Raw genomic sequence first — 23,796 nt, 5'->3', positions numbered from 1 at the left:
CTCTTTTAAAAAAATATGCAGGAAGCAAAACTAGCGGAGTGAGACAAAAATCCCTTGGAAGTCATGTGCATTGATGGACATTCATGCTGTTCTATTCCGTCAGTGGTCAACAGTGCTCATGAAAAATGTTCTGTACATTTTTCTGAGTTTCTAGATAAAATGTGGTGTAAATATAAATTGTGACATAAATATGAAATTCAATGTAAAATAAAATTTGGTCTTCCTGTCTCAGGAGGCCTTCCACCTCCTTTCTCCTGCATGTTACACTTGCTTCTTGTTATAGTCCAGTTTGCAAATATCTCTCCATGGCAGATCTAAGGACTCAACACTGACTTTCCAAAGAGGTGGGAATGAGGGCAGGCTCTTGTGCTCCATGCCAATCAATGAAAACAGGGCCATCCCAGTTTTTCGGAGAACAAATTGAGTAAGAATGCTTGCCAGAAGAGATCCTTTCCTCTCTCGCTGCATTATGCTATATAATGATCTCTAGAAGCAGGGCGATCTTTAGCTTGTCCAAAAGATTAAACATAAGAGCCAAACAAAATATTTACTGCTATCCAGTCTAGGGATAACTTCCTTATGAGGAGGAGAAACAGTGGTGTAGTGATGTCGTGTTTTTATGAGTGTGGGGTTTTTTTCTTTTCCCTTTATATAGAGAGTTTTATCCTAGTGGAAGGAGTTTGGCTGTAACAGCCTGACAGGAGCGTTTATTCAATGGCTTAAATTAAATGCAATTTCTTCTGCTGGCTTCCTTGCCTCTTGTGATGGGGAAAACTAAAGGGGTGACTCTCTTCATGGGCTAGAAACAAACAGTTGGTAAGCACAGTGCTGGCTCACCATGGTAAAGATATGTAGACAGAGGGTTTGGGGCTGTTCGAGAGTTTCTGCATGTCATAGGACTTTTGATGAAGATACTTAAGCAGCACTATGGCTTTTGGTCAGACAGAAAGAGGCCAGCAACATGGTGATAATTCAGATACAGTAAGTACTCTGCTTGCTCACCTCGCCTTCAGACAAACGCTGTCTCTAAAGGCATTTAAGTGACACATAATGCAAAGAAGGAAGATAGTTGCTTTCTTAAAAGCCTTTGGCCTCTGGGTTGAGCGAATTGTCTTTTCTCCCAAGATGTTTTCTTTGTCTTCTGAGTATGTTCTACAACTGTTAGCAGTGCAGACCATCAAGTCCCAAGGAGACAAACAAAGCATGTGCCAATTTGAGTTGAAGCCCATCATCTCTTTCCAAGTTTGGAAATTTGACATATTTCTGATTTCTTGCAGATAATTTTTGAATGTGTTTATTTCATCAAGCCCTTGTATTCAGGGGAAAAGAAAAATAGCCCTGAATACTATGCCCATGTACATGAGAGAGAAAAGAGAGTAATTTTTGTTCTGTAAGTCGGTTCAGCCGTGGTCTGTGATTTGTCAGCGCTGCGGAGGGTCATCCAGTTTAGATAGAACTGGATGTTTCCAAGGAGCGGAACGGGATGTCATGGACCATTGAAGAATGACTGCTTTTCCTTTTGAATTAAAATTAAACCTGCGCTCCCAAGTGTGTATCTGGTCAGGAGCAAGGGAGTATTGTATTTTAGATTAAAAACTTATGTCCTAATTGCTTATTGCCTCTAGAGATTTTATGGGACTGTTCTCAAAGAAATGGTATTCCCATGTTTGAACTGCTTTGGGATAAGACATTGTAGATTTTCTGTAAGGCTCTGTTTTGCTTTTCATATGAACTTGTGTTCTGTTCTTGTGTGAAAAATGGAATTCTGTTTTGCAATTTTTTGTATTTCCTATAACATATTACTATTTTCTGCTTCCAACTACAAAGAAACTTTCCTGGTCCTTTGGGCCTTTTCTGGTCCATGGGATGCTAATGGATGACATGTATGTCTGCTCCAGAGCCTTACCCGAGCAAATAGCTTATGAAAGCTGATGTTGTTCCAACCAAACATGACTAAAAGTCATAGAAATCAAAATGGAAAAAGCTATTACCAGGTCACGTAGTTCCCACATGCACCCCCCCAGACCAGTACAGGTTTGTTTCCAATGGTACATTTTTGGTGCTTTCCAGAAGGGGTCAGTGCAGGTCAGTGTTCACTTTGCATCCAACAGCCTTCCTCCCTTCCCCCTTCTTGAAAAATCAGGAAACTTTCTGAATCTGGTGACTAATAGGTTGCAAAATGTCTAGAATTTTTATTATAGCTTGCAGTTTGATGTTGAGTGATCAAAAGCAGAGGAAATGTGTTCAAGTCCAACAATTGATCATCTAAGATTTTAAATGAGCAAATTTAGTGAGCTCTTCAAGATGACTTGTTGGCTATGTATGTATATTAAATGCTACAGATCCTGAGAACTGTTCAGGGGATGCTCGGCTGTAGCGAGAAAAACACAGGTTCACAGGTTTATCCTGTTGGGTAGTCCACACTGAGGAAGAGCATATTACAATAATATTTTATAGTTACATAAAAAATGTCTGGATAATTCAAATCTCTGACTGTAAAATACAAAAGTGACAAAAATGCCTTAAGTCTGAATAAGAGAAGGGAATAACTAATAATCATGTTGCAACAAAAATGTGGTTTGTCCTACTGAACCACTGCAATACAGAAACCTTTCTGAAGGTTGTCCAGTGTCACGAGTCTGTTAGGGAGCAGAGGCTCCTGCAGGGTTCATCTTGCATATGTGGATCAGGTGTCCTGTCAAGAGTGGCCATGTGCTCATCAGCAGGAAAGGCCTACCCATTCCATGCAACAGCAGCTTACCCCAAATGCCTGTGTCCATGAAGAAGTGACAACCAGCTTCTGAAACAGACTTCAGAGGGTGGAGGAGAATAATATTGGGACAGAAATTAATAATTCAAAGTGCAGAGGGGGATGAAAAGGTGGCTAGAGATGGTAAGAAGGAAACATTGCAAAGAAAGCAGGGAGAGATGGCACTCTGGTAGGAGAATGAGTGACTCACTTGAAAATAACTTGTTTATATTTTTAAGGTTTTCTTATTTTCCCAGTGGATATGGTTATTTTTCAAAGTAAAATAACCAAGTAATAATTTCATTACATTTCCTTCCAAGATTTTGAGCTAAGTGTAAACAAGAAAAATCCAGTGGGAAAATTAATCCAACTTCCTTTTTCAAGGGCGCTTCAGTTCTGTTTCTTCCCCCGCCCCTCTCCTTATATGTTTTCACTGCTACTGTTCTTATACCCAGTATCTGTGGCATTGCTGACACCAGCTGAAATACCTCAGCGATGGCATGTGTTAGAGGGAGAAACCTTTAAGATCACTGAAAGTCATTTCTGACACAGAAATGATAAGTTCTGAGATTTTCAGTGTTTAAAAAATATTAATGACTTTTGACATTTTGGGAATGCTCCATCTGGGCAAGTCAAAATGATGGAAAACAACTGAACCACTTGCACTGAGATTTGATCTCTGGCAATTAATATTTGGGCTGCATGGGAGAATCATAAGGAATAAACCTCTGTAACAATACCATGGCAATCAGACAGGCAAACTTCCAAAGCTTAAATTTTTCTACATGTTAAGTGCCTTTTGTTTTCCAACCCAGGTGAAGGAGGGACTTCAAAAAAACAGACAGTTAAAACATTGAATTTGTAAGGGATGGTTGCATAAAGACCACTACATCATTGAATGTTCAGATACCAGTGTGCTGAAACACAGGCAGTGCTAATTTGCATTAATGGAAGTCAGAGGGATTATCTGGGCCATAAAAATAAAATATGTTTTATACATTTTAAAACATGTTTATATGTTTTTATAATAAAAATGTTATAATAAAAATGTTGTGTCTTCAGATGTTTCCAGGCTGGATTGTAACAGATGCCTTCAACTACAGACGTGCTTGTAAACGGCGAGGATGAGCAGGAGGAGACCTGGAATCCTCTGGTTCATTCACACGAGGAGAGCCCTGGGGTGGTCTTTCACTAGGGAGTCATGAAAGCCTGAAGCCAGCTGCCTGCAGCACATATAGCCTCAACTCAGTTTCTCTCTTGCTGCCACCAAAGCCTGAGGTTTATCAGAGAGGCCTTGGGACAGCATAGGCAAAACCAGTGATACCTAGTTCTTCCTTCTGGCAAACTGATGCCTCACTGTAGAAAATGCTTCACTGAGTATTTAGCGTGGACCTCTGTAAGCTTCACATCCCTGTCTTCGAGTAGAGAAGGATCCACAAGCTCAGCCTCTGATCACTGTGGTCAAGACTGACGCGAGGCTATCTGAGCACAGAACAGGCTCTGCAGCCCACTCCAGCCAGGAGTGAAACACCTAGACTTTAAGTGAAGTGGGATTTTTGTAAAAAGCCATAGAGTCAAGACTGAAATAGCTTGCAGGAGAGAGTGCCAGCTGGGTTTATACTTTGCAAGAAGAGTAGAGGCTCTGTCATAACGATGAACTTTGCAGCCCTCTTCTTGATCTTCTTCCCATATTTAGCTCCATGAGCTTGGAGTGGGGGAAGCCCGTGCTGTGCTCTGATGTTGGACCATGATGGGACGTGATGGAGAGATCTCCAGCAGGGTTTTCCTCTTATGGCTCCTCCAGCCAGATGGCTTCAATCTACTGACCAATTCTCTGTGCTTTGTGTGAGGTCTGTATGCAATTTAAATGGAGCCTGTTCTCAGCTAGTTTTGCCTTTTCTTTGCCCCCCTCCCCCACATGCACATACATTCCCAACTGACCCTTTTCATGCTTCCACTTTTCTCTAGCCATTCGGGGAAATTATGCTGGCACCATATAACAAATATATCGGCTGGATTCACCTCAAAGCCCTTCACTCTGGAGGCTTTCAGTCGTCTAACTCCTCCAAGTATTTCTGAGAAGAGTGCTCACTTAGGCAACTGTGCTGTTGATGTAGCTCTCAGAGTGGTATTTCTTTGTGATGCTGCTGTTTTCCAGCTGGTTAGAAGTTTAGAACATGGCATTTCTTGTACACACCTATGTTTGCTACCACCCTGACTCCTAGCAGATTAGTCTAATCAACAGAGCAGTTATCTGAACCTTGATTTATCTTTGCATTTTGCAAATCTGGAAATAACATATTTGCTCTCTAGGGTTGTTTTTTTTTTTTTTGCATTTGCTGATATTGTCCAGCAGGAAAAGCCTCAAATATCATGAAAAAAAAAAAAAAAAGCAGGGACTGCCCTTCTCACTGCATTTTTATCACTTAGCTCCAAAATTACACTGAGTAGTAGACAATAGGAGACATTCTTATTAGACAGTCTTCTAAATAGAAGACAGTAAAAGACAATAGAAGAGTGATATCAGTACAAGACAGTAGGACATCTCTGTTTTGTTTCAGTCACCATCAAGCTTGCTTCCTGGACTGGCATGTTGGAAAAAAGATCAGATAATCTGGAGTGATGGTTGTTGGTCTATTAAAATCAGTTTTACTTCATCCCTAACTGTATGTGCTTTGCAATCTGTTGCATTGCATTTTTTAGCAAATCCTTTATTTTCATCAATCAGTGGCCTGAAAGAGGCTTGGAGGCTGCTGGAAAATAGTAGCGTTGGCCTCCTTGCCAGTCAGGTGAAAACACAATATTCTCTTGCATTTCTTAGGGCTTCCTAATATGAGTCACAACCAGCTGGGTACCTTATCTGTTCAGGGGCAGGTAAGGGAAAAGGAAATTTCCCTTGGGGAAAGAAGGGCATGGGAGGACTTCTGTGACGCTTTCAAATTCTCCTGATACATTGGACTGTAGGGTCTACATGGGCCTATGCCATGTTGTGCAGCTCAAAGAGTTATTCCACTGATGTGGATTTCCAAAGTGTAATGCAGTGCAGTGCTGCTTCTCTTTTCATTTGATTTCTGTCAGTTCTTCCTGGGAAAGGCATTGTGTGAGTGATAATGACAAGCAATTCCCATTTTGATATCTGAGGCATGGAAATAAACTCCCCTCCTGACCCCAACGATAATTGTTTCTGGTACCCTGCAGATCTTGTATATAAACAAGGACTCTGCCTTCCTCCCCCCTCAAAACAACAAAACAAAACTGTTAACTGTAATCTCACTGAGTGAATCAGAGAAGATTATGAGCTTGGCATGCAACAAGAAAGCTGAGACAGTGCTCGGCAGAGATAAAAGTGAGATACTGATGGCCAGAGTTTAATTGGGTTTTCATAAAACATGCTGTTCTTCACAATTTGGCTAGTGCTTGATAGTTTCTTTTTATGAGTCTGGCAAGACAATGAAACTTCAAACCATTTGCTTTGTAACTGGAAAAATGAATCAGAGAGGTATTCAGAAGAGCACTAGGACCCTTTGTCTCGTGTATTGAGAAGAAGCAATTCAGCAGTGAGGGCATGAAAGCCTCTTGCAGCCATACAAGCACAGTTTAGCAGTAAATCAGCTCAGCTGCAGTCCTCACCACATGATATTCTTTAGTTGCCACTGGGGAAAATTCTGCTCATCTCCAGACAAGATTTTGACTTGAGTTAATATTTATTTCCATTTTTACAGATGTGCTGTCCAGTGATGGATGGGGTGTGTTAACCTTCTACTTTTTCACACCTGGTCCACACCTGTTTGGGATCTCATTCTCTGCCCTACTGGGCAGCAGCTCTTGAACTTCGTTGGATCCTGGATCTCAAGCCAACTGGGGTGGTGAACAACTTTCAAACTCTTGGCCAGAGGGCTTTTTGTTTTTAAAGTCAGAGAGTTGATAGATTTTGTTTTGTTCTTGATTGAATATTCATTCTCATGACAAAAACATTTCACAATAAGCTGTTTCCATTTGACAGATCTTTGGCAGCACATGTGTGAAATAAGTTGGTTTTTTGTAGTCCAGTTCCTAGTGGGTGAGAATATCCCTGTCTCAAAAAGGCATTGGACTTTCATTGTGCTCATTGATAGCTTAATCAAAGAAGTTGTGGGCTAAATATTCCTCAGAGCCTAATCTCGCTAGGGAACATAAGAGTTGATCCTCCAGCACACTGTGAAGAAACTTTTTCTTGTCTTGCCCGTGCAGCTCCTTTTGGGTAAGAAGGGGGCTTTGGTCTCCAGGGCTGTGGATGCAAGAGCATGAAATTCAATACAAAAATTTTTAAACAAAAAACAAATGGCATTGTTGAGAATCCTGTTATATTTCATTTGCACTGGGGGAGCTTTAGATATTAGTATGTGGCACTAGCCAAATTTATGTTGGTCAAGACTAGACAGGAATGGCGAGGAAGTTCAGAGAGACCCAGCTAAGCTTACTGAAATGGCAGCTCAATGGCACATTAAGTTCCCTGTGGAATGTTAGAAGATAATGCATGATTGTGAGAAAATTCATTTGCTCAGACATCTTGAAGGGCTCTAATTTAATTCTTTTAGTTTAGGAAAAGACCTAAGCAGTGTGCTCATCGTTATTACTGAGAATATACTTGATTGGGCAGTGTGTGAATGGCAAGTTATGTGGAGAGTCACTGTAGTTATTAATAACATAATTGAAAGCCAGAATAAACATAATGTTTCTGGCTTTTAAACTTATATCAGTTCAAGTTTGGATGTTGGACAGGTTACTAAGTGGATTTTACATCCTCCCCTCACTTGTCTGGTAGCTTTTTCTAGAGGTGAGATACTGAACTATAGAAACCTTGGGACTGATACAGCAGAGCAACTCTCATGTTTCACATCTGCTGGTTTCTGTCTGTATAGGCTAAAGGAGGTGACGAGTCAGGGCTGAGGTGCATGGAAGGAGCTGTGCTGTGAATCTGGGACAAGAACAGCTGGGGTGTCATGAGCGAAGGCCAAGGCATGTCAGCAGAGATGGGTTATGGGATCACAGAGCTGGGTTACAATTAACTAGTGAGTAGACCAGCGTGTCACTGTGGCATTGGGGGCTATCGATCAAAGCTCAAAGACAACTACTGGGCAGTATGTTGTGGTCCCAGGGTTGGAACAGTAGGAGAGCTGCAGGTCAGTATGAGGATCATCTGCAGTTTGTTGTGGAGACACCAGGGAACAACAGAGAAAGGAGGGCTGTTGCCAGTCAGGAACGAGGGATGTTAGCAAAGCTCAGTATTTGGAGTAACCAGTTAGTGCTAAGGTGTTTTCTTCTTCTTTGGATGCTACTATGTGTCAATCTTTCCTGGTTTTTTTTTTTGCAATTTTCCTTTAGGAATCTGAATCCCCCTGATCAGCAGGTGATCTTGACTATAAGATAGAGGAATAAGCTTGGCTAAGTTTTGTTAAAAGAGTGCGGGTTATAAAAACAACCCTCTCTGCATGGCTTGAACCTGTCAGCATGATGCTGCTGACGACGCAGCTGGAGGGGAATGCGGCAGGCTCCTTGGTCCTGAAGCAGAGCAGCCCACACAGCCTGCAAATGTTATGGGCCCAGCATGGGTTTGGAGGAGGTGTGCCTGCCTTGCCAGGTGGGCCATGCGTGGAAGTCAGATGCTTAAGTGGCCATAAGCCTCTAATCAAAGTGATCATTTTGAGTCCTGGTTCTGCCTAGGGCTTGAGAGGGGTCAGGAAAGTGCATGAAAATCCTGCTGGGCTCATCTCCAAAGTACAGGGTGCCTCTGAGTGTCCTCTTTGGGACTAAATCATTGGCCCCTTACAAGATGAAATAACTCTTTGTAAGGATATTTCTCTCTTCTAGTGGCTGCAGCATGAGGTTGTGCTGGTGTCCAGGCCTGGAGCAGGAAAAAAAAAAGCTGAAAGAAAGTGACTGAGGGGTTGGGGCAGCTTGTTCCACTGAAGCACAGGATGTTGTTCTGCCCAGGATGTCTTGGTGTCCTGCTCAGGGTCAGTAGCCCTAGAGCAGGGGTTGCTGCAAACATTTCCATCCAGACAAAATGACTTTGTTCCTGTTGGCTTTGCTCCTGTCTCCTTTGTGTTCCAGAAAGGGAGAATTTACCTTCTGCGAATGCATGGCTTACATGCAATTTTCCTGGAGCTTGGACAGTCAGCCAAATCAGCAGGAGCTTTTTGGAAATGACAGGAGCCAGCTGAGGTCAGTTTTGATCCAGTATGAACTTCACTAAACCAGTCTTGATTAGGAGTCAGTTTCACGAGGCCAAGTCAGTAGGAACTGCAGAGGTGTAGTTCCTGGTGAGGAGCTCTTGGATGGAAGTCACCTCCTAGATGGAGGAGTCAGGGATGTGCTGAGTTACTTGCTGCTAGAAGGGACTTTGTTCTTGACCAGCTGAACTAGACTGGGCTTTTCAAGTTTTTCTCAACTTTCCTCATTGTATTCTAAGACTCTTTCCAAACAGGCAGCAATGGACCTATAGCTTTTGCAGAAGGAGTAGCAGAATTTACTGTGCCCTTTGTGGGTGCCCTAAGGCCAGGCTGGAACCTTCTCTGCTCACATCTGCTGTCTAATTCCACTGTGTAGTCCTCACCCCAGTTGTATGGAGGCTTCTTTTGATTTTCAGAGGTACTGCAGGAAACTATTTCCTCTCATTCTCCTCAGAGCTGTCTATTTGGAGAAGAGGTGTCATATCATAGCATGACATGCAAATGTATGTAGTGCTACATTGTGGGATATTCTGCATGCCATATCTCTAGCCATGCAGTAGCATATTTGAGCATGCCCTTGTGTCTATCTCTCAAGGCAGCTCACCTGTTCTCCCAGGATTATTTTGCTACCTGTTTCTGGGTTGTTACATCTGGGTGATGGCATAAATTTTCTCAGGATGCCTCCAGGCTGTCCTGCTTCTAATGCAGCATCTGATCTGTGTTCTTAGGTGACTAGCTGAGGATGCAGGCCACCTGGGTTCAATTCTCTGCTTTGCCACAGACTTTCTACATGACCTTGGCAAGTCATGAAGGGATTTTTCCAACATGTTTTTCTTGTGACCAGTCAAATGACACATTTTTAGAAGCAAAAGTCAAACTCCAAGAGAATAGCAAGAATAAGCTTTTGTATGCTGGCCGTTCATGAAGAACAGAGTACCTACATGTGGTCTATGTGGTTGTGCTTGAGAAATAATAGCTTAGAGTAATTACCAAATGATTAAGAGGATAGCTACATTGGCAGAGCCACCTAGTGGGAATATGGTCTGCATGTCTTGAAGTCTTTCTGCTGGACTGGGCATCGTTTACTGCCTCCTCTCTTCCCTGCCTAGGGCCATTCCCTTGTTTAGCCAGTGACAAAAATGAAGACAGTATAGGGTTGCATCAGTTTAAATGCATCTACATGAGCACAATTACATCAGCAGCCCTCTTTGGATGGATGAGCTTTGCAGTGTGGGACAAGCCTTAAGTCTTTGAGTTCCTCAGACACTTAACCATAACTGGGACATAATTGTGCCTCTCTTCCCTGTAGGTCTGTATGAAGAGGAACACATTAAAATTAAGAGTTGCATAAGCCATAGCTGAAGGGACCATTGAAAAACTTTGATAGATACAGTATCATTCAACCAAGATTTCATAAGATGTTCAGTTCATAAGATGACTTGAAACATATGCACTTGATAGGTGGAGGTGAAAACATGCACGAGGTGGAGAGCTAAACCAGTTCGACATTTCCCTAATTCTAAATATCCTTTGCAATGCTACTAAAGATACCCATGTTTATATACAAGGAAGGAAAATGTAAAACAGGAGAGCATTATAAGGTGATCTGTTTACTTTTAGCTACTCACCCAGCTTGCACAGTATTTTAGGTTTTTGGCTCTCAGTCTTGTCTCGCAAATGGAGTAAAATCATTGAATTGGGGATTCTCAAGGGGCAAGTGTGGATAATGGCACTTTATTGTAAATTTGAAGCCTTTTAGCTGATCTTTGTTAGTCTTTGCTACAGGGCTAGTAGTTCTGAGACTTAGTGTGGAGTTATATCTCTTTCAAAACAAAATTGTGAAATGGATCCAACTCTATCCTTGAAAGCTTCTGCTTCTGGAAGCTCTGTGACGTGGTCTGTTCCTCCACAGGTCAAGGAGCTTTTTCCAGCATGGCCTGCAAATGCAGCTCCTTCTCTTGGCCTGAAAACAGATGGCCCAGTTGACCTGTCACTTTCAGCTTCAGGAAGAGGCTCTGATCCCACTGGTTTCAGAAATAAACATTCCTTGTGGCTGCTACTCTAAAGTCAGCATTTCACATGAGTGCATACTTGGCCTTTATACTATCAAAGCAGCTTTTTTTTTTTTCCATTTCAGATACTAGGGAATGAGAGGTTCAGAATGCCTGGTAATGCCAGAGCAGTGTGATGTGAGGCGCTGTAATTCTGGCAGCATAGCATAAACATGCTTGTCTAATAAGCTGGTAGCAAAGGAAGTTCTTAGAGAGCCATGGAAAGACTACCTGGAAAATCAACAAAGGTGTTACATGTGAATGAGCCACCTTCCTTTTTGCAGCTGTCAAAATTAATCCTTCTCCTGCAAGGCAGTTTGGGCATTTTAGGGAGTGGTAAGTGAACCACACCTCTTCTTCCAAGTTCTTGCTGACCCACCACTGGGCCTTAATTCTGCCAAGGAAAAGTATTTTAAAGTTCAGTGTCAATGGGCAAGTGCTGTCTGTTCTCTGTTAGGACAACAGAGGGATCTAAAAATATCATTCTGTGTTGAGAACTAGAGAATCTGTCCCTTCTGTAGGGATGTGAATTACAGAGAGTAACTCAGATCAACAAATTTTTACACACTTATAGAATTCATTAACTTTGTCCAGTAATTAATTGCTAGTAGCATGTGAGGACAGTTTTCAGAAAAGTCTAGTTTTCATTCTTGGTTTCCTGAATTGATGTATCTGTCTGTCCACTTACCAGCCTACCTCCACCAGGCATGCATGAGGTGATGGTGAAGAACACAGACCCTGAGTTAGATTTTGAGCTAGATTCTTTGCATATGAGCTGTGCCTGGCACAGACAGCTGGAGAGATCATCAGGAAGCCAAATGCAACTTCCTTGTCATATGGGACAGTCATAGTGTGAGTTAGAGTATGCTATATGCAGTTTTCTCTTATGCTGCTGATGGATAAACTCCATGGACCCTTAGTCTGATGAAGAATCAGATAATAGAACAGAATTCTGTTGAGAGATCTGCCCCTCTTAAGACATCTTTCCCACTGGGAAGCTCTCCACTGTCCCTTTGCACTCACAGCCCTGACAGTATGCATTGAGTTATGCAAAATGGTGGGGATGGAAAAAAGACTGATGAGTGACATCTAGTTTCCAGGCCATTTCTTCCAGGCCAGGAGTCTTTCCATCCCACCTCACTCCCTGTGTTTTTATAAATGGCAGAGAGGAACTAGACTGTAGCATATAAGTCATGTTGCCTCTTTTTTTTAATAGTATACAGTATACACTGGATTCTGACATGAACTGCAAATGCTCTGCAAAGGCTTTTTGCTCTTCAATACAAAGATTTCAGTCTGTGCCCCAGTACAGCTCTGCTTCTGTCTTCTAATGGGAGGCCTTAGCATGGGGAAAAATGTCCTAGGAATGCTGGACAACAGGACGGGAGTTAGTCAGATGCAGGGGAGAGGGCCTTGATACTAATGGCCAGATAGGCTCTGACAGCCTCACACCAATGGGCCACTCTCCTCTACAGGGAGTTTACAAGGCCTTGGCTTGTGTGGCCACCTCCACTTACGAATGAAAATCAAAACCAGATTGATGTCCCCCTCCCAACAGCAGCTGCCTGATTTTTTGCATAAATTGTGCTCCCTTGCCCCTCTCCAGGGGAGCTCCATAAAATAAATGGATTCATTACATGCGGATTTCCTTTTCCTTCTTCTCTGGAGAAACAAAGAGCCTATTAGACACAATATAGAAATGCACATACGCATGCATGCACATGCAGACAAGAGGAAAATGCACACGTGCACATGCAGTGCATAAGCTCTCTCCCATCTCCGTACCCAAACAGTACCATAAAATATGTGCAGAAAACCCCTTCTCCTTTACATGCACAGCGCTGTCAAACACACAAGCATGTATTCATTCATGTGGATCTGCAACTTAAATTCTAAACTAACAAGAACAGGAAAGCCCAGGGCAAGTTGCCTTCTCCCAGAAGGTGCAGCACTGAAAGTATGCTGAGTGGGGGTTACTTTCTTTTGCCAAAGCCTCCCCTAGTGCCTAGGAACTGTGTTTTTACCAAGAGCGTAAGGGCCCTGTCATTCTCAGAGCAGGGCTTGCAACAGGCTGTACGCATGGAACGTTGTAACCACAGGAGCTGAGAGGCTGCCAGCTCTCCCTCCAGCTGAAGTAGAGGAGGGTGCTTTGTGGCTGAGAAAAGGCAGAGGGATGAAGGTAGGGAAATGGCTGGGAGCTCTTCATTCCTCTCATCTCCAGGTGGCGGCAATACTGGCACAGAAACGAGCTGGAAAACACACCTTCCCTGGAAATTTCTGCCGGTGCAGCAGCCACAGATGCAAATCTCACACACCTGCATACTGGGATGAGGGACATACTGGAAACTCCTCGCTGAGCAGGTTACACAAAGTTAGGGGATGTGTCCCCTCATCTTCAAGATGCTGCCACAAGATGTTGGCCCCAGGACAAGACTGCAGTACGTGGGTATGTTCACACTGTATGCTAAACCTGGGTCAGAGCCTGGATTTGAGCACTAACTTGCTTCCCATGCAAGTTGTGAATGCCCTAACTGTCAGGTCCCAACTCCTTCCAGCTTCAGGCGGAAAGGCTTTGGGACTCTGAAAGCCCAGCCTCGACAGGGTGCTGTGCTGCAGAAACAAAAGCTAAATTACAACAGCACTGGGAAACTGATCATAACCTTTGCCAGCTCCTAGTTACCTCTGCTCACCTGACTGGGGAGCCAAGAATGGAGCAGAGGTAGAAGAGGAAAGCTGCATTCTCTCCCTGGCACCAGGGGATGCTGTGCCTTGAGACAAGGGAGGACAAGGGCACAGACCTCAGCTGGAAGATGGGAGGCAGGCACAATGCTGACATTCGCTGGTTCAGAGCCCAGGACTACTTTAAGGACATGCCACTAGTGCCTGAGCTGAACTGAGCTCTGCCAAAGCTCTGGTGTTTGAGGGATGGAAATGAACATCAAAATCCTTTTTCATCCAGAACCCATACTACTGTGGAGTCCTTTTTAGCCTTTTAGCCTTTTTAGGAAGTGGTGGTGTAAATTTGGGTGGGCATAGCAGCAAGCTGGAGGCAAGAGAGACCCATTCAAAACAGAGGGGTGGGGAGAGCAACATTGCCAGCAGAAATTCAGATACACGATCCAAGACCCAAACCTCTCAAATCATAAATGTCTCAATAGTGTAAGAAGATACTGATGTTTTTCTCAGGCCTGCAATATTGGGCTTTCGGGTTATGTTCAGGCTCCATTGCTAACTTTTCCTGGCAGTTATTAAGGGTAGGAACTTTCCCTTATAAGCTGTATGTTTTTGCATAATCAAGTGAGTCTGAGAGCTGGAGCTTTAAGAAAAACAGTGACTCGAATGGGATTTCTGATGAAATCTAGAAAGCCAGCAGCGTGGAGGGAGACAGACCCCACAGAAGAGGGATTCTGGAGAGCTGCTGAGCAGAAGCCCTGTGACTGAGAGAAGCTAGCAAGATCTGAGATGTGAGGGAGCTTAAGGAAGTTCATATTGCCTTAAATGCAGTGTTCTAAGCTCCAAGGTTTCAGACATCTCAATCTGGACCACAAAAATACACGAAAACTTTAAAATCACAAACTTTTGTAAAAGAATAAATTCTGCCTTTCCTCTCTTTGCCTCAGTTTCTGATCCTTAGAGTTGCCTTCAGATTGGATTTTGTAGTTTTCCCCACAGTGAAGAGGACTAGAAACTTCGGTCATGTAGAAAGCATGTTGCACTGGGATCATAATTTTTGGTTTTCCTCACAATCAAGAGGACTAGAAACTTGTCTTATGTAGAAAACGTGTTTCTCACCTAATCATCTGTCATCAAGATCTGGAGCTTTAAGGAAAAACAGGAACAGTATAATGAGATCCACAACCCATCACAAGCACTGGGAATGCTACTTCAAATGGCTTCAGTTCCCTGGTGTCTGCAAGGACTTTGTATATGCAAATATGGAGATTGCAATCTTGACCCTAGAAACCTGGAGCTTTGAAACGGCCAAACTGGGTGAGCCCCAAAATCCATTTATTCTAGGATGCTGTCTCTCATGCCCCGATGCTTTCTCTGATGCCTTTGCCAGATGCTTCAAGGGAAGGTGCAAGAAGTTTGCAGTAGGCAGATGTAACAATCTGTTCCACACTTAACATCACTTTCTGATTCCTACCTGTTAGAAATGGGGGTGGGACAAGAAGTATGAATTTTAGCATCTTTTCCAAAAGCATTGTTAGCTATCTTTATTATGCTTTTCTTTTCCTTCTCATCCACATCATTGTTCAATATTTTTGTAAGGTTTGCTAAATTCTTGGCCTCCCCATATTCTTGTGTTAGGGATGGTTTACCCAATTACAGATGATGTGAATGAAATTACTTACTTTGATGAAGTTTGGACTGGTTGCTTCTTCATCTTATTGAATATCTGTTCATCCTTGTGTGTCTGAGGGCAACAGCAACACCCAGTTGTCTTTCACTTCGCAAGTATTTTCTATGCTTTCATCAGGGTGCCTTCTTGTTGCAAGAATGCACTGTGCAGGGGATTTGTGCCAGTGAATCTCTTTGCTCGATTCTGCCATGTACATTACCTGCTTTCTTTTACAGACCCTGCTTCCCCCCCAGTGTTTCTCCCTCCCTACATGTGTTACCTGATAGCTGAGGCACTCAGCTTGGACTGAGCCAGCCTCTGGTCTGTTCCCTGCTGAGGCCTTTTGCATCAGCATCTGCTCTTCTTTAGACTCTAAGCTCTATGGCAGGGACGAGCTTCTGTGTATGTATGTTTGTGCCTGAAATCCATGATTTCAGCTGGAACCTCTATGCTCTACTGTAATGTGTGCAGTCGTTAGTAATAATTCATATTTAAATAAACCCTGCTTTGCCATTCACAGGGTTGAGTTGAGAGCTTATTCTTGGTGCCCTGGTGCCCAGGCTTGGTGGTGGGGCTTGTCCCCAGAGTACAAGGCCAGTGGCTTGGAAGGGACTCAGCGCTCCTGATTCTACATGGGAAAGCAGAGGGCACACCATTCTCTTTAGAAACAGTCCTGCCTCTGTCTCCTTTGCCCCTTATCTCCGAGAACATTTGTACGCAAATAGGATCAAAGGCTCAGAGATGGGAGATATGCTGCCTGAATATTCACTGGCAGGCAATGACAAGCCGTGCACTTCAGAGCAACCCATCCTCAATTCAGTGAGTGAGGAGGAGGGATGGACTCAGGGGATCAAACCCTGACCCTTCTCTGACAGTCACCCCTCTTTCTTACACTTGGGAGGTGCTTGCTGCCCTTTGTTGAACCAATACCTCCCCTCTGAATGGAAAATCCAGCTGGGGATGTGCCTGTGATATCTGACACTAGTAATTCACAGCACGTTGGCCAGTTCTGCAAAATGGAGTGGGAGCACAAACAGCCCCTCATGACTTGCCAGCCACGTGTGGGGTTCAGTAGTCACACCATGTGTGGGCTCTTTGGAGAGGAGAAACCTTCCCAGCAGCAGTGAGACTGTGATAAAGGTGCTGGGCCCGCTGAAGGAAGAAGGCAGCTTCTCCTGTATGTTTGTCATGTCCTGGCATATTACATGTGTCCATTCACTCCTTCCTCAGCAGTTGGGGCATACAGCAATGAAATCTGTCTGTGTTTCAGGTAGTGCTGTTTTTGGGTTCGTCTCTTCCCTCTCTCAGCTGATGATCACCTGGAGAAGGAGGGTGTAGCAATGATGGGAAGGTAATATTCAGGCTGTTTATGGTCCATGAAGATCTCACCTGCTCATTGCATACACTATATAATGGGTTAGTGGATCTCAGGAGTGCATGGTGAAAACCACTCCCAGGTTGTCTTCTTTGGGCTACGGCACCTATCACTGTGATATCTGGGCAGTACCCAAACTGTTGAAGGCCTGAAGCCTCAAAGCTTAGCGCTCTTACTGGCCTCTGGATGGGCCCACCAGCCCTGCCTGCATCCAGACACAAAGCCATGGCTATTCTCTGGTTTGCAGACAGGATGTTTTCTCCCAGTAGTAGAAGTTAGATGGTAGACTCAGTTCTGGCAGCCTCCACGGCCTATTAAAAGCCAGCCTTATAAAATATGAGCTAGGAAGCAAAACACAGCGACATAAGAGAAGGAGGAGGAAACCACCAATTAGGAGCAGCCCCCGAGGGGATGCTTTCTCAGCAGCCAGGAGGCACTCTGCCAGCAGGGCTTTTGGAGAGGGATGGGGCTGTCTGGGGAGGGCAGAGCCAGGGGTAGCTGCATTGCACAGAGCCTTTCTGCATTTGAGAGGGCTGGTACTGCAGCCCAGGAGCTGCTGCCCCCTGAAACAGGGCAGTGAGGGATTGCTCCCTGGCTGGGCGAGGGCTAGCACCTGGGAGTGGGGAGGAAGAGCAGGAGGAGTGCAGAGAGGGTGCAGCCCGCCTTAGCCTATGGCAACCAGCTAGCGATAGGGAATTCCTTCCTCCAGAAAGCAGCTTTGCCAAGGAGCAGCTGGGAGTAGCTTGCAAAGCTCCCCTCATAGCCAAGTTTCCCACAGGATGGCAAACATGTGCCCAACCACAGGGCTGCTGCAGGCAGGCAGAGGTTCTGGGGCACTGCAACTTGGAGAGTGAGTTCTTCCTGTGCAAAATGAACCCCAGCTAGTGTCCAGCTCCAGAGGCGGCCTCTTATACCATCAGGTGTAGGTTGGTAGAGAAAAAGGACACAAAGTCTGAGCTTTGGGAAAACCCTGGGGATTATTATTTAGTTCTTGGCCCATTGGGCTGTTGTGGCTGGCTGGGAGTCAGGGTTATTGGCTGTTGGCGGTGGTGGAGCATGGCTTGTGGTGGGGGCTGTGCTCCTGATAAGGAGCACTGAGACACTGAGGGCCAAATGACCAGGATGTGGCTTGTGGACCAATACCATGTGCTTTCTGCTGGAGAGTAGTGGGTATGCGGCATAGCTTTTAATTGCTCCAGTCTGTCTTGTTTTTCAGTCTTCCTGGAGATGCTGCCTTCTTACCAGCTTTATGGACCTACTTAGGCAATGGGGTCTGTGGGGAGGATGAGGCAAAATACTTGCCTGGGACCACTGTGTGACACAGCTTGGGTGCTGCCTACAGGGACTGTCCAGGGCCTGCAAGGAGAAGGGTCTCCAGTGGGCAGCCTGGAGCACCTGAAATCCCAACTGCTTTTTGGGTGTGCCAGCAGGAACTTTGGCTCTGCAGGAGATTTAGGCCCAACTGTTTTCTCAGCAGTGAGGTGGCTCATCAACTGGCTGCCCAGACAGTTTTTAACATCTCCTGTGGTCACTATTGACTGCCCTTGTAGTGGGTACCTGGCTGATCTTTGCAGGTGTTCAATGCTTTGCTCTTTAACGACTGGGTCTGTGCTTTGGGAGCAGCTCAGCCATCTCCACTGATCCCCTTGAGTGAAAGGGCACATGAACAGTGCTTCAGGTCAGATTTGCAAGGTGAAGATTGCTGCAGTAATGGTGAGTACAGTGGCCACCCGGAGCACTGTGAGCAATGTGGCGCACAATATTTTGAAGATGCTGTAAGTGAGAGCTGCTTAAATATCTGCTTGGCTTGAAGCAGGGACTGAGGTCTCAGTCTTTGTCATCCCGGATATTTTCCCCATCCTGTGAGTATCGGTGTAGAGTTGCTCTCTCTCTTCCCAAGGGAGCAGTTTCATGTTGTATAGGGGATTCAGTATTCCTGAGGTGAGGTATTTGAGCACAGGCCTCATCCTGTCCAAGGAACCACAGCAGTGTAGTGAGTTAGGTTCTCTGGTCCATTTGACGAGGACCATGAACCTGGGTCTCCCACATGCTTCTTGAGTACCTAACCTTGACTTGTGTGATCTGTCAGCCCTGAGAAGTTTGCACAGTAAGGTTCATTTCCAGTAAATTGACGCTTTTCAAATAGAAACAAAAAAAAAAGCTGACTGAGAAATATCAGGTAAGGTGTAGTCCAAACATGTCAGTTTCTTCCCAGAAGAGAACCTGCACCAGAAATCATCTTGCACCAGCTGAATCTCAGAGAGAAAAAAGTGCACCACAAAGTTACCAGTAAGCATTTTGCCTACTAGTTTTGCCTACTAGCAAGTGAAAAAACAGAAAGGAGCTTTAGTTTGACACACCAGGTAACAGAAATCAGGCTGTGTAATATTTTCTGTCTGACTACCCGTATCTAATACGAACAGCATGGTGAAAAGGGAAATAAGAAGTGGACAGATGTTAGAAAGATATCTTCTGAGTCATTGCGGAGTGAGCAGGAAGTCCTTATGATTCAAGACTTGGCACTTTCCCTTGTTGAACCCAATGGCACATGCTAGTGCCAGGAGAAACTAGACTGCAGGAAGTGCTGTCTTCCAGCTGAGGTAACAGACCCGTGATCTTCCTCTTCATCAATGAGGAGTCCAACAGAACTACAGCCCTGTTCATAGTATCCTGACCAAGACTGTGTGTTGAAGTCTTCACTGCCTCAGTTCCCAAACTGCAGTGAAATCTCTCCTCATTTCAAACACATCTTGCTCTGTGACTGTGTGCACATATATTAATCTGTTAGTATATTTGAGGAGCTAGTTCTCTTGCTCATTAGGGCAAGATACGTTTATCCATTTTGTTATGTTACTTATAGCCTTTATTTTTCTCTCTTTGAAGTGCTGAGATGCAGAGCTAGTCTCAATGGCCAGTTGTGGGCAACACCATTGTTTGGTGTGTGCATTTTGCTCCAGGTAAAGTTAAATCTGTCCTCTTCTAACTTCCTTTTGGAAAGAAGTGTAATGGGAGGAAGCTTCCTGTGACCCTGGTCTGCTTTACGGATGTTGTGAACCTCAACTGTTGGAATATAATGATGTTAATTAATAATGGCAACCATTATTCTTTCTCTGCTGATCATTTTTGGAGCAGTGCTCTGCTATTGTGCTTCTCCAGCTGTCCCTGCTCCTTTCCCCTTCCCCTCTGCCCATCTCTTGGCATGTGCTTGTATGTCCCACTTACCAGTGTCCAGGTACCTTTTGGGGAAGCACAAATGTGTCTATAGTCCACAATCCCGCTGTGACCTGTTGAAAATCTTCCAGCAGCACGGAAAATCTTATATTTCATAGCCAACTCAACAACAAGGAAGGGCTCTGCGTGGATGATTCCTTTCATTTCCCTTTGCCTATAGCAGGAGCAGCTAAAGGATTTCCAGTCAGTTGCCCCATTAGCCAGGGTGTCTTGCTATGGATTTGCTGAAATTGCATACACAGCAGCAGTCACGGTTGTTGCACCAGTGAGCTAAAGAGGGCACTTGAGGCTTTTGAGCAGCAAAGATAGAGTCCCGAGAAAGAACTAACATATGGAAACCATGCCGACCATCCCCGGCCTGCTGGCTGTTGTGGGCCTCATCCCCACTGCCTCTGCCAAGCCCAGCCATAGGAATGATGTCAGTGAGTCGCTCTATGGGGTTCTCGAGAGCAGTAAAATGCACCCAGTGAAGTCAATGATGACATTTCCAGTCCTGGGGGGTTACATGACCATGGATCGCCCCCATGCCTATTCTGTTGGACGCAGATCTGGCAGCAGGACCCTTCGGCTCCTTGAGTACAACTCATTATACCTGGGAGCAGAGCCAAGGGGGAGTGGAGACTTCAGCTGGTGTGAATCCCAGCTGCGTGTCTGCTTAGTAACACAGATTTTCATAAATACATTGTCCACGGCTCTGTGCTCTTTGCTGATTTTTCTTTTTTTCTGCATGTAGAGGCCATGTGGTAGCTGGGGCCACCCCTAAGACCACTGACCCACTGTGGCCAAGAAAGTTGTGGAAATGCTGAAGCTATCAGCCACTGTGGTCTACCAGCCACCTCTCAGGTGCTGCTCCTCACAACTGAACAGTGGGAGCAGAGGCTGCCGTTGGTCCTGCAGCAAGAAAGGCAAACAAGCCTCTGCTCATCTTCCTAAGCAGTCACCCAGTGTTTAATGCACTCTGCTGCATCTGCTAGCTGTGCTGCAACGTCTAAATGCCAAATGGTGAAGATGTTAAGACCAGAAAAAGGTTTGAGAGAAAAAACCTTATGTTAAAGACAACGTTCTTGTAGATTCAGTTTGGGTCAAAGGCTTTTCCTCCATCCCTCTGAGATGTACCTGACCTCAGATTCTCCTGGCATTGAGCTAAGTATGAGCTGAGGATCCTGTGACCACGTTCTGAAGGGGCGACGTGTACAGATGAAGCCAGCCCTGCTTTTTGTTTTATCCCTAGGTGCCTCCACAGCCCCTGCTGGGTTCAGTGGGTGGAACAAGAGCTCTTTCAAACACTGATGCCAAATGGCCAGAGCAGGACTCCAGGGCTCCCCTTCCAGCTTTAGGACAGGAATTGACCTAATGGATGAAGCAGGCACCTGGGAGGCAGGACTGCTGAAATCATGCCCTAGCAGTGGGAGGGGATGAGGTTGGGTGGCCAGGAAAGGGAACGAAGAGACAGGATTTGTAGGCTGTACCCCTGTCCATAATGGAGAGTCTTTTTCTGATCATGGTGGTGGAGAACGTGGGTCAGGGCTTATCAGTATTACAGACAAGCCACCCAGAAGCTTTGTTTGCCTTTGATTCTGGTCTGAGTTAACTTGACTTTTGTCTGAGGCCAGATCTAAACCCACTCCTTTCCCTTTGAAATGTTTTTCCGCTATTGGCATAAATGAGAAAAAAATGACTTCATTGCCTCCCTGAGTAAACAGATCCCACTCTGTCCTCAGAAAACGAAAGCTGAGGATTCATTTACCTCAGGACCCACAAAAGATGAATCAGATAGCTGGACTTTTCATGTGTGTGAGGCTGATCTGGGCTGACAAGAGCAAGTGAGACGAAGGGGGACAGCAGAAGCAGCGTCAGAAGCTGGCACTGGGAAAGCTGGACTTGAACGTGGCTGAGGAGGAGGGAGACCTCCAGCTCAGGGCCTCTAGATAGTTCAGCTGTTGAGTCAGCTGGGTCCAGGGCTTTGCAAAACAGCGAGGGGGCAAGGGTGAGCAAAAAGCCAAGAGCGTGTGTGTGTGAGAAAGATGTTTCACCTCTGGCAGCGGGCCAAAGGAGTGGCTATGTTACTGCATCCCTTGGAGACACACTTGCAAACACACATGCTGGCTTGCACACGCATGCTCTTGCTTACACACCCGTACCACTAACAGCACATGGAGGCTGCTCCCAGAGGCCAGCCCTGCTTCATGCCGGTCCCTGTTAATGGCCAACATCTGGTGAGGTATCTGGGGTGGAGAGACAGCTGGGGCGGGTGAGCCCTTTCCCTGACTATGAGTGAAGGGGAAGGCTGACAGCTGGGCTGGGGTGGGCTGGAATAAGCTTGTCTTCTCTAAAAGCAGCCTGAAAACACTCACTCCTGCTTCCTCTGCAGAGAGCAGAGGTTGAGCAGCGCTCTGCTTTTATGTTTTGTGTGTTAAAGAGCTGATGAAAGACAATAGCGTGAAACTCCTAAACCAAAGGTCCCTGGCTGTGCCAGGCCGTAATAGCCAAGCAGGTTTTGCCAGCCCAGCCTGGCTTTACCAAGAAGACTTAGCTTTGATATGGAGCATGGGAGTGCAGATATCTTCGATACATGTTGTTAGGAAGCATTTGTTATGCTGATGAAGGGATTTTTCAAAATGGATGTGGGCCGTTTACAGATTTGTGTTTGCCTGGCCTTCCTGTTGGCAGAACTGGGAAGGAGGCAGCATCCATTCCATGGCCCTTCAGCAGCCCTCCTGGCAGAAAACTGGTGGCATTTTGGCCCCGAGGGAGGAGCATACACTGGTGTGAACCCAGGGGTGATGGTGGCCCTGCCAGAGGGTCTGTGGGTTCAACTGGCTCCTGCTTACTGTGGTCCTACTCCTTGCATGTTCCCCGAGGTCTGATGTTTGGTGAGGTGGATAGAAAATAAAGGGAAATATGGGAAAACTTTGCATTTCTTAAGCTACAGCCATTCTTCATCTGGGAGGACTCCCCTGCTGAGCTGGGCGGCCATCATCCCTGGCAGCTGCATCGTTTCTCACCCCTGGAGTTTATCTGCAGGGGTCTGGGTGGCAATGCTCACACCTTGCCAAACCTGGAGAATCCCCAACCTCCCCATTAGAGCTCTGGGTGGCAGAAAACCTTCCACGTGTCTCAGCCTGCCTGAGCCCGGGCCATGGCTACCCTGAGACAGCTCTTAGAAAATATACTAAAGGCTTTCTGGGCATCAGAGGAGTGATATTATCCAGATCTGCCATTATCATAGCCTCCTCCTTGGGAGTAGAGGTAGGAGGGCTGCCAGAGGTGGAGAGAGAGTGATGGAGATTATGGAAGGGTAAAGAAAAGAGAAAGGGCCCTTTACAAATAAAGAGCAATATTTTGTGGATGTCATCTCTGCTTGTCCAGCATGGGACCCCTGAGGAATGGGGCCTCATTTCTCATAGCTGAATATGCCCATGCTTCCTGCTGGCTGCATCCACTGGGAGATGCCCTGCCTGACATGCCACTGAGCTGAGGGTCTGGGGCAGTTGGGGCTGGGAATGGTGTACCCTGGGGACACGTACCACAGCGTGTGGTGCTGGGCCTTGGGAACTGAGAGCCTTGCCAGCATCCTTCCCCCCTCATCATCTCACCACCATTTACCCTGCTTATAGGGCACTGTGTAGTGAGGGCTGAAGTGAACGTTGGAGTATCTCTCACCCCAGCAATGTCCTCAAACCAGAGCTCCCCCCAACCTGGGGTCAGTGAGGCTGAACTCTGCCCTGGGTCTCTGGCTTCCAGGTTGAGTGTGGGACCACAGAGGAAGGCTGAGGTTTGACTGTGGCCATACATCTAATTACTCCCCCAGATGTGCGTACGCATGGCACGCCATC

This window comes from Phalacrocorax aristotelis, chromosome 3, assembly GCF_949628215.1.
Source record: "Phalacrocorax aristotelis chromosome 3, bGulAri2.1, whole genome shotgun sequence".
In the NCBI taxonomy this organism is placed as follows: domain Eukaryota; kingdom Metazoa; phylum Chordata; class Aves; order Suliformes; family Phalacrocoracidae; genus Phalacrocorax; species Phalacrocorax aristotelis.
The sequence above is the reverse complement of the archived record's forward strand: the minus strand, read 5'-3'. Positions refer to the sequence as shown.